General features: G+C 41.3%; 1 protein-coding gene across 4 annotated transcripts in view; it reads left to right on the top strand.

Moving 5' to 3' along the window:
- Window positions 1-13,235, top strand: part of APOO (apolipoprotein O) — a 79,991-nt gene that overhangs the window by 1,145 nt on the left and 65,611 nt on the right. The gene's annotated exons all lie outside the window — the stretch shown is intronic.

The following is a 13,235-nucleotide window of genomic DNA, read 5'->3' as shown; positions in this document are numbered from 1 at the left end:
GGAATAAATAAGTTAGTATGTGTTAAGCACTTGGAAGAGGTCCTGGCACATAGAAGTGATATCCAAGTATTTGCTTTTATTTTGTTTTCAGGGAGCTCACCGTTTAGTTAGGACAACAGATCCCATAAGAAACTTGGTTCATTTGATAAATTTGTGTTGAACATCTATTATGTGCCAGGAGCTCGGTTCAGTTTTAAGGTTGGAACAACAAAGGATATGCTGTGATCAGTTTATATGGTTATCAATGTACTGTGGTAGTAAAAAGAGCAGGATCTGTCTTACCAGGGGTTTGTGGTTATTGGCCCTTCAGAGGGTCTGTGAATAGCATTCAGGGGGTCCGTGAACTCTGAGGGGAAAAAATACTCTTTTTCACTAATCTTTCACTGCAGTTTAGCATTCCCTTCAGTTGTGAATATAGGTAACTGTTCGTTATCTATTTCCGGATAACGACCTTAAAACAACAATGATTTATTATTTCTCACCATCTATAGGTTGGCTGGCCAGTTCTGCTGGCATCTCCCAGTGGCTGAATTCAGCTGGTGCTAGACTATGAGGTGGACTTATTCCCATATCTGTGGGCCTAGGGCCCCTCAGTGTGGCTATCTTGGGCATCCTAACATGGTTACTGGGTTCCAAGAAGGCTAGTCCTGATGCTAAACACCTGCTTGCATCATATTTGTTGATGTCAAAATGAGTCATATGGCCAAGCGCAGAGTCAATGTGGTGGGGGACTACACAGAGCATGGATGTGAGGACATGTGGTTGATTGGGAGCAATTCATTTAATAAGCTACTACAGCAACAAACTACAGTGGTATTAGTACCTGTCACCAGTCGAAGTTAACAGGACCAGTGCATGTCACAGACATTTTCATGTCACATTACAGTTGTTGCAGATCTCCAAATATCATTTATGCTCATCACTACATCAAAGTTATAGGAGTGATGACTCACTACTAGATCTTTTTAGTGTTAATGAGCTAATAAAGAAGCACATATTACTGTATCAGATTTTGGGTCTTAAAAACAATTATATTGCACATTTATTGGCATTTATGCAATTAGAAGCATTATTTTGAGAAGGGGTCCATAGGGCTCACCAGACTGCCAAAGAGGTCTATGGCACAAAACAGGCAAGGAACCCCTGGGGACTTGAGGGGGGACAAGTTTTGAGAGACAGGAGTTCCTCAGGTGGATGAGCTGGGGAACAGCAGCAGCGGTACTCCATTGAGGAAGTGCCAGTAGCTGAGCTGTGCTGTGTCAAGGAAAGGCTAAAGGGAGCTGAAACTGTTGAAATATGTGCTTTGAGTAGAAAAACTCACAACAAGCCTTGGTGGATACCAAAATGTAAGGAGGAGGAAGAGGAAGAGGGGAGGCCAGAGATTTTTGAGAAGCAACTTTTGATAAGTAGAAGTAGGAGCACAAGAGTGATGTTTAGAAAATTAAGGGAGGAAAGTTTCAAGGACAGGCTTTGTTAGGGTGCTTCCAGTTGGGAAAACCCAATTGCTTAAATAGTAAGGAAAATTATCTCACAAAGTCCAGAGGAAGGGTGGACTCCAGTGGGTCAACGATGTCCTCAAGGTCCGCATCTCTTTTCTTGGCTTTCCGAAGTAAGATTGGTTCCCCTTATGGTTGCAAGATGACTGCCAGTAACATATGCTTGCCCATCCACTAGAGCAAGAGAAAGAGAGAGGACAAAACTCCCAGACTTGGATTACACTCTTCAGTCTGATTGGACCAGCGCCCCTGACCCAATAGCCAGTGCCAGGGGAATGCCATGCCTTGATTGGCTTAGACTAAACAGGATCAGCTCAGGATGGGATCACTACATTAATCACCTGGGAGAGAAATGAATCCATGAACACAGTGGGGGAATGGAGACTGGATGTGCAACGACAATGTCTATTACAGAAACATGAGATAGATGGGTTTGGAGAAGTGTTCACTGTTTTGGGCAATTTGGTTGGAAGGCTTTCACAATGTTTATACATGTAGGTTTACTGATGGTAGTGAAAGCTAGATTAATATGGGTTGGTGGCTGGAAGATGAGTAAATGGGGTTTATAAGCTTGACTGTCAAGGGAAGGAGGGAGAATATAGTAACTAGAGGGACATGTTTGGTCAAGATTCTAGAGTTGTTTTGTGGTTGTTCCAGTATTCAAGATTTGGCAATGTTTATGGCCTCGGGAGGAATGTAGGGAGGGAACTTTTATAAAAGAGAATCCCTTAGCTTTGAAAAGGAGGAGAGATAGTCCCTTCCACCTGTGAGATGAAAGGGAACGAAGGATGGCAGTAATTGTAGACTAGTGGTTCTCATCTGGATGGTACCACCTGCCTCGAGCGTGTTTTAGAAACTTGGTTGGTTCTTCACATCTTTAATTTAGTTGTGTTGAACATTCATATGCTGAAATATAATGCTTATAAGTCTCTCCTTTTTGTTCTCCATTGTGTAACCGTCCAATTAATATATGGGTCTCTCTCTTTTTTTTTTTGGACTTAAGTATGTAGGTGGGTGATGAATTTTACTTCAAGATAGAGTTACTTAGAAAATTATTTGTCATAAAATGGCGGTGTCAGGTGTAGTAGGTGAGGACCAGTGCTTCTCAAGCTTCCATGTGCATGCGACTCTTGTTAAAATGCAGATTCTAATCCAGGAGGTCTGGGTGGGGGCCTCAGAGTCTTCATTTTCTAACAAGCTCCCGGGTGATGTAGATGCTGCTCGTCTCCTGTCATACTTTGAATAGTAAGAGCTTAGGCAAACTGGTAGATGAATGGTTTCTTGTGTTTTCCAGGTGAGTGATTTTATGAGTGTGGTGGGATTTGGAAGAGGCATTGACCAAAGAACAAAAAAGATAAGTGAGAGGCTTTGAGGGCGCTGCTGAGAACTGCTACTGGCCGTCTTTCATGATTGCAGCCTGGGAGTGGGGCTGAGCACATGGTAGGGCTTGATCAGGTTTGAGAGTTATCAGCTTGGGTCAACTAGGACTGGAGGGCAGAAGAGTTGATAGTATAGGTGTTGGTGGAAAAAGTACAGTTTGTGTGGCTAGTAATGTGCATATACAATTAAAACATTTGTGTTTTAACCATTGTTTTGATCTAGCTATCCATCTTCAAGTCAGTAGGGGGCACTGGTGGATCACAAAACACATTTGAAAAGCTGCCCAGTGTTTGCATTCTATTGCAGGAAGCAGCTTTTCCAGGTGCTGCTGCAAGAAGCTTGAATACTGACTACATACACCCAATCTTAAGATTCATGTTACTAGATTTCATTTGTTGCACAAATGTTTATCACAGTTCATCTATGGGCTGGGCACTCTGCGGTACCTTGGCAGGTATAAATGAAAAGACCCATTTTTTACCTAGGAGAGAGTCCCCCAATTTGGCCACATATCAGAATTACTTGTGAGACAGTTTCCAAGGCCCTGCCCATGGGTCGGATTTAGTTTTTAAGTGAGGTCCAGGAATCTCTAGTTTTGAAAAAGCCTCCCAGGTGACTGTGAAACTTGGATTTCAGGAGCTCACAATGTAATTAGTGGCACAGACAGGAACAGTTCATTCAGATGCAGTGGTATAAGTGCTCTGATGTAAAAGGGTTGGGGAAATGTAGAGCAGTAGGTCTCAACCTTGACTGCATATTAGATCCACCTGGGTTGCTTTTATAAGTCCCTGTGCCCAGACTGCACCCAGACCAGTGCTATCAGAATCTCTGGGGTTGAGATTTAGGCATCTAGTTTATAGGGCATATAGGGCATGTAGCCAGCCTTGAGAACTACTGACTTAGAGGAACAAGCACCAGCAGGGGGCATCAGGAGACTTGATAGAGGAGAACATGCCTTTGAAGCTGAGCAGACATGGTTGAAAGGGCCTTCCAAGCAGAGCAGAAAAGCTCATGCAGGAACACAGAAGTGAGAGTTCAGTGCCAAGTTAAAACCGTGTTACCTAGGGTGAGACACTAAAGTGTCTCTGTAGCCACTCTGTAGCTGTGTCCTCATCTATAAAACAAGGATAAGACTAGTACCAACCTTAAATTGTTGCGTGGATTAAATTAACTCAGACCCAAAGTTTAGCACAGTGTTTGCTACAAAGTAAGTTCTCTGTAAATGTGAGCTATTAATAACTTTTAGTTGGCGTCTTGTAGGAGGCTGCTACGGTAGTGTTACGGTGGTGCACAGTCTTGGGACTTTCCAAAAGTATTTTTTAGTGTCAAATCTTGGTAGTTCATTGGATGTGGCAGAGTTGGGAGAAGGAGAATTTAAGGATGCTGCCCAGGCTTTTGGCTTGGAAAATTGAGTGGCTCTTAGAACTGTTGATTGAGATGGGAAAGTGGAAGAAGGCTGAGTTGGGTTTGCGGGGAGGTGATAACTTGCTTTTGAATAGGTTGGACTTGGAGAAGTATCTGTGGACATTAAGAGGTGGTAATCAGTTGACATGGAATACAGGAGTGAGGAGTTTTCCTGAGAGAGATGTGGGCTGGAGATGGAGGAATCATCAGATGCTTCAAGGGCCAGAAGATGGCCTAGTGAAAGCTGGTCTGCATCACTTCCTTCCTGAAGGACAGAGATGTGAGCTCCGCTCAGAGCTCACTGCTCATAGGAACCTGAGGTGACCGTATCCTTGGCTATAAGGCATTATTACCTATTGTGGCTGTTTGGTCTTGATGTAATGCCTTTATTGCCTATCTTTCTGAAATAAATTTTCTTTTTTTTTTTTTTGGCTGCGTTGGGTCTTCTTTGCTGAGCACAGGCTTTCTCTAGTTGCGTTGAGCGGGGGCTGCTCTTCGTTGCGGTGCGTGGGCTTCTCACTGCAGTGGCTTGATGGCTTCTTGTGGCGGAGCACGGGCTCTAGGCGTGCAGGCTTCAGTAGTCGCAGCACACAGGCTCGGTAGTTGTGGCACGCAGGCCCTAGAGCGCACGGGCTTCAGTAGTAGCGGCACGCGGGCTCAGTAGTTGTGGCTCGCGGGCTTTAGAGTGCAGGCTTCAGTAGTTGTGGTGCACGGGCTTAGTTGCTCCACGACACGTGGGATCTTCCCGGACCAGGGCTCGAACATATGTCCCCTGCATTGGCGGGCAGATTCTTAACCACCATGCCATCAGGGAAATCCTGAAATAAATTTTCTTATCGTGAATAGTATGTTACTAGTACAAACTAAGGGAAGATTACACTGATGACTGGAAAAGAAAAATCATCTGTAAATTGGAAAAGTACTGTAAGTTTATTTTACTTGAATATTGTTTTAAATGTCACATATTTTGAAAGATAATAAAGATTTTTTGCCCTTACAGTTAAAACATCTCTGAGGGAATTCTCCTTGAGGAATTATAGTTTGTATCAGTTAATTTTCCCCAGTAATGCTTAAGTGGAAATTTATGGTTAGTGCATACAGCATGAAACTTTATGTGGATATTTTCAGGGGAAAAAAAAACTCAGTCTAGAGGTATATTTTAGAATTTGGAAGCTATTTGTTTTTCACTTTTGCTGAGTTTTTCCTGATTTTTGCATGGCCTTATGCCAGTTTTATTAGAAAACTGGAACAGTGCCAGTTTCTTAATTTAGTGGGTTTTAAAACTTGTGTTCATTGTACACTAAAACTTGTAGAAGGAAGAATTTAGAGCAAGGGTTGTAGAGTTTTCATTATGCCAAGAGCCTATAACTTTGAATATTAAGCTATATTTTCATAATACCATTATAGACAGTAAGTTGTATTTTGAATGAATATTGTTTTAAAGGCACTTTAAATACAGTAACGCTTTGTCTTCCTACTTCTTTCTAAATCTTTGAAGCAATGCAGCGTGTTTTGTTCAAAGCCCACACTGGCTCCAACTTAAGGACGTCTTTGTTTGCTTGGGTGAGGATGAGGAGCCCTCTGTGGGAGCTAGAGATAGGTTCACAAGTGCATGTTCATTGCTTTAGTTGGGAGGGATACCCAGTGGTTTCTTTTTTTCAGATGTTCCTATTCATTCCTTTGAACAGTCTTTTTAAGTAGGATATATGAAAACAATAAAGGTTCATTTTTGTTTTTTCCCCCATTCCATAGACGTCAGTCCTTGTGAAATAACAGCCTGCTTTTCTTTGTGCTTGCTGAAATGAATATCCTCTCCCATTAGAGGTGCTGCTTCGTGTGTCGTATTATGACATGGGTTAAACTGGTGAGTGAGTAAGTAAGAACCAAGTGATACAGGGACTCCAACAAGTTTCCTAAATCATTTGTTGATGGCTTACCTCACTTGGCAAATATTGACTGAGCCTGTTTGTGGAGTCACATCTTTCGGGAGCACTGTTAAAAATTGCTGTGTTTAGTCCAAATATTGACTTCTCTTGTTTTTGTTCTTTATTTTCACAGAGATTTTCATTATGAATCCAGATTGTCATCAGCTGAATTGAGCCTTGCCCATGATTTTTTTTCCAAAAGAATGTTGTAGTTTTCTTTTCCTTAAAGAAGGAAAAGCCTGTGAATAACTGAGATGAGGTTGAAGGCAGTTTGTTGTCAGTGAGTTCGGCATTCTCTGTGCACACAGCGGTCTATTAGGAAACGAAACTTGGGTCTAGAGAGACTTTACTTTGACAGAATACCTCTTCCTCTTAGAAAATGGAATTTTTTTTAGTTGTTTGAAAATGTAGAAGCATTTGAAAGGCAAATCTTGAAGTAAATGTTCCTCTGTGATTTTTTTTCCTGCCTATATTTCCTTAACTCATTAAAGATTGAATGGATCTTGGGATGCCATTCCAAGAGAGAAAAGAAATATATATATATTTTGGAGTTTTAGGTAAGCATTGTTAAGTTTCTGTCTGAATGAGGAAGTTCAAAATAAATTTGCAACATCGTGAATTATGTGTCATCTGTGTTCCAAGACTGTGAAACCAGTACAGCCCAAGCAGATGACTCAGAACCTGCCTGAACGAACAATTATCTCACTCTTTGGCTCTGACATTTCCTTCCTGTTTATCAAACAAGTTTATTATTCTTTTGCATGAATTTAACAAAATCCAGTGATTATTTTTAAAGGTGAAACAATTGCAAATGAAACATACTTGCTTTGCTTTGCTGACCTAATTTTGGGTGAATTCTGCCCTCCAAAGATAAAATAGAAGCTGGTTTTCTCTTTAAAAAAAAAAAAAGATAATGTTAATATTGAAAACAGCCTTGTTTTTTTTTTTCTTCACTTATCTCTTTAGACCACAGTGTGTTTATAGTGGATGAGGAAGAACTAGGAAATATCAGTTACCCCAGTACAGAATTACAGAATTGAAAGTTTATCATAAGATGTTTGTCATAGTTGGAAGACAGTTTTTCTTTTTGTTGGTTAAAGTCTGAACTCTTAAAATATTGGCTTCATAATCCATTCACTATGAAACAGATTGAAATGATTGTGGTTTGTCTTGTTGTTGTTGAAGTGTAAGTGCTCCCAGATTTATACATCCAAATGAGTGCCTGTCAAAACAGTCATTATTGAGAGGACAGATTTAATTATCTGGTCAATACATCTCTTCCAAACACGCCGTCACTGATCGATATATTTGTTCCAGAAATATCATCCCTGATCAAAACATTTTGTCCCTTTTCATTTGGAGTTACCGTCATACTCTCTGACAGATTCTTTAGAATATCCTCAGGAGCCAGCTATTTTTGTTTCTTGCATGTTACAAAACAAATTAATATTCATTGCAAAAACTTCAGGAAATTCAGTTAATACTGAAGAATCACCCTTAATCCTACCACCTGTAGATAACCATTGTTAACATCGTTTTCAGACTCATTTCTGGGCATACTTAAATAGACCTCCTCAGTTTAACATTTTCAAAAACCTCACAAATCCTCCCCCCTCTTTTTAAAACAATCTAATTTCTTTCATTTTCTAATCTGCTTTTATTTTGAATATATTGAGACTGATTTTCTTACAGGCTTAAAATTTGATGTGAAGGCATTTAGAAATGGAAGCTGTATGATCACATTAAAAGTATATTTCCTTTATTAATTTGTTGTATAAATAGTTACAGTGAGTTCTGATATGATCCATCAAGATTACTGCTTTGGAGAGAAAATACTTATTTTTGAGGAGGAGGAGGCATACTGTTTATTTATTTTTTCTGGTTGCATTTTTTTTAAGTTCCATAGTTTTTAATTATGCTGATAAAACCCACATAACATAAAATTTACCATCTTAACCATTTTTAAGTGTACAGTTCAGTTGTGTTACATATATTCACATTGTTGTGGAAAAGATCTCCAGAACTTTTTCATGTTGCCAAACTGAAATTCTGTACCCATTAAACAAAAACTCCCCATTTTCTCCTCCCCCACAGCTTCTGGTAACCACCAGTCTGCTTTCTGTTTCTATGAATTTGACTACTTTAGACACTTCATATAGATGAAATCATACAGTATTTGTCTTTTGTGACTGACTTATTTCTCTTAACATAATATCCTCCAGGTTCTATATAATACTTCATTGTATGTATATACATTTTATTTATCCATGCATCTGTCCATGGACACTTGGGTGACTTTTCACCTTTTGGCTGTTGTGAATAATGCTGCTATGAACGTGGGTGTGCGGATACATCCCTGAGACCCTGCTTTCAATTCTTTTGGATGTATACTCAAAAGGGGAGTTGCTGAATTATATGGTAATTCTATTTTTAATTTTTTGCAGAACCTCCATATTGTTTTCCTTAGTGATTGCACCATTTTATAATCCCACCAACAGTGCACAAGGGTTCCAGTTTCTCTATATCTTCTCCAACACTTGTTATTTTCTGTTTTTTTGATAGTGGCCATCCTGAGGGGTATGAGGTAAGAAAATACCTATTTTAAAAATTGTATAACTAATGCTGAAATAACTTATAAAAAGTGAAACAGTACAGTTACGATAATTATATGGTTCCCATCATCTGCTTCCCTCTAATTCTCTTCTCAGAGAAAGCCTCTGTTACCAGTTTGGTGTATGGCCCTCCAGATTAGAAAGGATTGCTGTATAAAATGTAGGTACTGTACTGAATGCTCACTATGGGGGGAGGCATATTCTTTTGATCTTTGGAGATTATGGACTCATTTAGTTTCTCTTTTTTTTTTTTTTTTTGCGGTACGCGGGCCTCTCACTGTTGTGGCCTCTCCCGCTGCAGAGCACAGGCTCCGGACGCGCAGTCTCAGCGGCCATGGCTCACGGGCCCAGCCGCTCCGCGGCATGTGGGATCTTCCCGGACCGGGGCACGAACCCATGTCTCCTGCATCGGCAGGCGGACTCTCAACCACTGCGCCACCAGGGAAGCCCTAGTTTCTCTTTATGAATTCAGTTTATGACACATTACTAAGGACAGCAATGCAGCCTGATGTGGGCAAAATTGTTGATTGTTTTCATCATTTTGTTTTACCCTAAATTCTTTTACATAATTTATTTTTTGTTTTATGTTCTTTTTTTAGAACAAGAATAACCTCAAAAGTATTGTCACTTTTCATAGACCTTTAAAAATCCCTATCAGGGCTTCCCTGGTGGCGCAGTGGTTGAGAGTCCGCCTGCCGATGCAGGGGACACGGGTTCGTGCCCCGATCCGGGAAGATCCCACACGCCGCGGAGCGTCTGGGCCCGTGAGCCATGGCCGCTGAGCCTGCGCGTCCGGAGCCTGTGCTCTGCAACGGGAGAGGCCACAACAGTGAGAGGCCCGCTTACGTGCCCCCCACCCCCAAAATCCCTATCAGATTTTTACCTCTTAAACAACTGAAAAGAATCAGATTAAAAGCATTTTGTTTTTAAATGAAAAATGCTTTCAGGTGGAAATTTTTGCAGAAAAGGTTGATTGAGGATCAAAGAAGCAGTGTAACATTTAGGGAAGAAATACATAATTGTGTCTCATTTCCTGTAAATAGAGGAATATCTAGTTTTATTTTTTTCCATAATTAAAAACATTTATTTTATTTATTTATTTTTGGCTGCATCGGGTCTTCGTTGCTGCGCACGGGCTTTCTCTAGTTGTGGCGAGCCGGGGCCACTCTTCGTTGCAGTGCACGGGCTTCTCATTGTGGTGGCTTCTCTTGTTGCAGAGCACGGGCTCTAGGTGCTTGGGCTTCGGTAGTTGTAGCACGTGGGCCCAGTAATTGTGGCTCGCGGGCTCTAGAGCACAGTCTCAGTAGTTGTGGCACATGGGCTTCGTTGCTCCACAGCATGTGTGATCTTCCCAGACCAGGGCTCGAACCCGTGTTCCCTGCATTGGCAGGTGGATTCTTAACCATTGTGCCACCAGGGAAGTCCCACCTCCTCTGATCTTGATATTAAAAGGGAACTTGTGGATTGAGAATGTTGATATGAAGCAGTCATGGTTTATGGTTGCTGTATTTGCTCCATCTAGAGATTGTAGCTACTTATGAGTATAGCTGAAAAGACTGTAGTGTGTCAGAAATCATCCTCATGTTCCAAACCTTTGTTTCTTTTGTTACTGCTCTTTACAGAGGCTGTTCCTAGTGACGCTGAGTCTTTACATCAATCTGTTGGGTGACTTTGTTTAAAAAAGAAAGGAAGGAAGGCAGGCAGAAAGGCATAAACTTTGTTGATTCTGCCTTCTCTCTACAGTTGTTTCCCAGAATTTCCAGTCGTGGTGCATTATTCCTTTTTCTGTGTTACTCCTGTCCTTTTTCTGGTAATGCACTTATCACAAGTGTGTAATTATTCATTTATCCACTTTATTAGATTGTGGAGGCAGAGACCACATCTTACTGTCCTTGAAGTCTATTTTCATTGTTTCATTAAAGAGTTGCTTTGATGTTGTCCTTTGTGTGGCTTGTAAGGCTATTAAATGAGGTAGGGAAACCCAGAGAAAAAGAGGTTTTTGGAGAGAGTTCATTATGAGGTAGCAATTGAAAAACCTGGTGAAGATGTCCATGGGGAGTTAGACACACAAGCCTGAGCCTTAGGGAGTGGCCAGGCCTGGGAATACTGATGTGGGTATCAGTAGCATAGGGCGGGAGTTGAAGAGTTAGATTTAAGTGAAATTGCTCTGGAGTGAGAAGAGGGTTGGTTAAGTACTACCCTGACTCGTCAGCCTTGAAGAGATGGGCAGACAGAGGAAGAGAAGGCCCAAAGAGAGATGGAAGGAGTGCCCTACAAAACTTATAGAATGGAGCTAGAGTAGAAACTTGGAAACCAAAGGAAGAGAGAGTTTGAAGATGGTGGAGTGGTCACCAGTTTCAGGGTACAACTGAGGTGCCAGATGTCCATTGGAGTTTAGTTACTGGGAGGCCATTGGTGGCTTTGGGAAGGCCAGTTTTAGATATCTTGAGTAGTGAGGGGAGGAGGGAATAAAGCAGAGAAAGCAGGCAGAATCTATCTTTCTAACTTTGTGTTGACATATAACATACATACAGGAAGGTGCACAGATCACAAGGAATTTTTGCAAACTGACCATACTGGTATATCTTGCACTCGAGAAGCCTTCAGGGCCCTTCTAGTCACTCCCCAGCTTGCTAAGGATATCCATTATTCTGCCTTCTAACCAGTCTTTTTTAAAAAATAATTTTGTCAGTGGAGGGAGATAGAAGAATAGGGTGATAGTTAGAAAGGGGATTAGGGGTGGAGGGTATTGTTTGTGTTGTGTTTAAGATGGGAAAGATTTTCTTGAATGTGAATAAATCCCATAACTTCTCTAGACTGGTTGACCAGTCACTGTTTCTTTTTATGTTTAGGACAGTTTTCATCTCATTCTTTCAAATGTTTTTAAAAGTAAGTACGATTGAGTGTTTATACAAACTTAAGTTGAATAACTGTTCCCCAAGCATCTGCTTTTAGAATAGTGGTTTTCTAAACTTGGCTGATTGTGCGAATAGATTCTTGGGACTCTCTTAGGTTTACTGAGTCAGATACTCTGGGGGAAGGCAGTGGAATCTGTGATTCTAAAAAACTCCCCAGGTGATCCTGAAACTTTTTATGTTACACAGTCCTGGAAAGTGAGGCTTACGTTTTATCGAAAAGGAAACTGGTGTATGTATGTATATATTTTAAATTTATTTTACTGAAGTATAGTTGATTTAAAATGTTATGTTAGGAAACTGGTATATATGTTTATTGGAAGGTCTAATAAAATAATAGATCTGTAATTGTGGGGGAATAAAAGTATACCCTTTTTTTTGTTTATTTATTTTTGGCTGTGTTGGGTCGTCATTGCTGCACACGGGCTTTCTCTGGTTGCGGCAAGTGGGGGCTACTCTTCCTTGCGGTGCGCGGGCTTCTCATTGCAGTGGCTTCTCTTGTTGCGGAGCATGGGCTCTAGGCACGCGGGCTTCAGTAGTTGTGACTTGCGGGCTCTAGAGCGCAGGCTCAGTAGTTGTGGCACACGGGCTTAGTTGCTCCGTGGCATGTGGGATCTTCCTGGACCAGGGCTCGAACCCGTGTCCCCTGCATTGGCAGGCGGATTCTTAACCACTGCACCACCAGGGAAGCCCAAAAGCATACCCTTCTTAATAATGAGAGAGACTATATACTGGGTTTTCCATGAAGTTGATAGAGAAAGCAAATTGTCAGGGTTTTGAGCCCCACCATTCCTGAGCATCCTTGAATAATTCTGAGGGTGGCTTGTTCAGTTTGAGAGTTTTATTTGTCCTTGAAGCAGTTTTACTGGGACACAATCAGGAAGTGGTCCTGGAACTAGAGTTCTGAGCAGTACACTTTTATTTGCAAAACAAGGATAGTTTAGCCTTCTGGGTACCCATTATGATCTGAGTGTAACCTCACCTGATTCATATCTTAGTTAACTGTGTACAAGAATCTGCCCTTGCTGCTAGAGCTGAAGGCTAAACTCAATCTTATGCCTCAGTCTTAAAAAAACATTTTTTTTTAAAGTTGTAACCTGGGGCTTCCCTGGTGGCGCAGTGGTTGAAAGTCCGCCTGCCGATGCAGGGGACACGGGTTCGTGCCCTGGTCCGGGAAGATCCCACATGCCGTGGAGCGGCTAGGTCCGTGAGCCATGGCCGCTGAGCCTGTGCGTCCGGAGCCTGTGCTCTGCAACGGGAGAGGCCATAACAGTGAGAAGCCCGCGTACCACAAAAAAAAAAAAAAAAAGTTGTAACCTGAGTTTTTTTGAGTAAACTCATAAGCTTCCTGGAAACTCTGTAAGGGCAGGGACCATGTCTGCTTAAGTGTTGTGTCCTGTTTAGCATGGTACCTGATGTGGAATAGGTATGTAATAAATATTTGTTTTTGAAATAAAATTCTAGTTGACCACTTCTAATTGTTATATCATACATAACTCTGCT

The sequence above is a fragment of the Mesoplodon mirus genome, assembly GCF_964341445.2.
Source record: "Mesoplodon mirus genome assembly, chromosome: X".
Classification (NCBI taxonomy): Eukaryota; Metazoa; Chordata; class Mammalia; order Artiodactyla; family Ziphiidae; genus Mesoplodon; species Mesoplodon mirus.
This window is presented reverse-complemented; position numbering and strand designations above follow the sequence as displayed.